This window comes from Vigna unguiculata, unplaced genomic scaffold (genome assembly GCF_004118075.2).
Source record: "Vigna unguiculata cultivar IT97K-499-35 unplaced genomic scaffold, ASM411807v1 contig_519, whole genome shotgun sequence".
In the NCBI taxonomy this organism is placed as follows: Eukaryota; Viridiplantae; Streptophyta; class Magnoliopsida; order Fabales; family Fabaceae; genus Vigna; species Vigna unguiculata.
In genome coordinates this window covers 57,837-59,837 of record NW_021011235.1, presented here as the reverse complement: position 1 = coordinate 59,837, position 2,001 = coordinate 57,837, and positions in this window count along the sequence as shown.

Here is a 2,001-nt window from a genome sequence, read left to right as displayed (position 1 = left end):
CTAACGATTAATTAGCTTTCTTTGAATAAATATTAATTAAAATAACATTTAAAGCACAAAATGAAATAAGAAACTAAGTTTATAAGTTAAATGAGTACTCAAATTTGCACTCATTAGTGGACATCATGGAGTTGATGAGGCAAACCAACTTAACGTCGAGTTCCAAGGGATTATTAATGTGATAAAAGCTTTAAAATAGATCTTGTTGATCATACGAAAAAGGTAACATTCTTTGCAACATAGAATAAGCAAATGATTGTAAGTAAAATATGATGTTTGCTTAAAGCTACGTGCTTATCGTTTGAGCTCATAAATGCTTATCAAAAGTAGTAATAAGTCTATAATGTTATATCATCATATAGACAAAACACTTATGTATTCATGATTTGTTGCTTATCAAAACTTCTCTCTTATGGATGAAGCATAATCATGCTTTATGCTTAGTTGTTTTCAAAAAGTGTTGGACTTTTTCTTAACAATTAAATTCTTCTTTGTATTTTCATACTTGAGAGAAACCTAAGACTAATTCAAACATAAGATACTTGGAAAATGACAATTAGATTAGTGATTTATCATAGAGTGATGTATTTTGCTATTCGAGGAAAGAGGATGAGTAAGGCATGTCTTATGGCGTGATGGTATAATATTTGTGGGGAGAGAGAATCTCATAGTCTTAGTAAGATTTTATTGTATGCCAATATGTAATTATGCTTTTTAAGATTTTACAATCCTATTAATATAATAAATCAGACTCTTTAGGATTTTAAAATTTTTTTATATAAATTATTTTAATAGAATTTTACAACTTGAAATATATTTTTGTTGCATATGTTAGAACTTCATTGTATTCAAAATAAGAAAATAATTGATAATATAGTTTTAACATGCACAATAATATATGTTCACACTCACATATGAATGGCAAACAATTAAAGAGAATTGCACTAGACGGGTGGTGTGCTCATAAAGATTACGACTAAACAAGTGTATCCACTTCGGTCGAATAGAACTTAATAATAACAATTAATATTATAAAAGATTTAACATTATGTAAGCTTGAAAACTTTTAAATTGTAGAATATTTTGCCCTTTTTATTTTATATTTACTTCAATTTTTCATTAGTATTTGTTTCACTATTTGTTTTATTCATAGTGTTTTATCTATATCTAATCATATTGTTTTTAATAATGCAAATTAAATACAATGTGTTCATGCTCCAATGAAATAATTACGTAATTAATAATTTAAAGGAAAAAATTAATTATTTGTTTAAAAATTTAAGAAAACTATTGTTAATAAAATGGATGATGATACACATTAATTAAAAATTTTAAAAGTTATGTATTAATTAAGTTTAATAATTAATTAATGAATATTAATTTAAGGTAATACAACTAAAAATGGATGATGATTTTGTATTAAAGGGTTATAATGGGTGGTTGTGGTTAACAAATACAAAGGTATGGTTGTGAGTGGTTTTGTTTGGATAAATTGTTTCAATCAGATTGTTATTATTCCAAAGGAACTACAATGACAAATGATAAGATCTTGGTATTAGCAGGTGAGAAGAGCGAGATGTTAAGCTTGGTGAAGAAGACTTTCTATTCTAACAAAGGAATCTTTCTCCGTGAACTTATCATTAATGCTTCTAATGTAAGTTATCGTTCAAATTTTATTTTCTATTTGTAATTTTTTTGTAATTGTTATTGATTAACGTATGCATGAACAGGCTTTGGATGAAATCCAATTTGAGAGGCTCACGAAAAAAAATATTTTAAATAATGATGAACTAATTGTTAGATTAATCCTTCACAAGGTTAACAAAACACTTTCTATCATCGACAATGGTATTGGCATAACCAAAGTAGGTAGGTAGGTGATGATATTCCACTTTCATTTGCATTGCATTGTCATTAATTGTATTCACGTGTGTGTGTGTGTGTGTGTTTGTGTGTTTGTTTTAGATTTGGTCGATAATTTAGGTGTTGGCTTCTACTCTA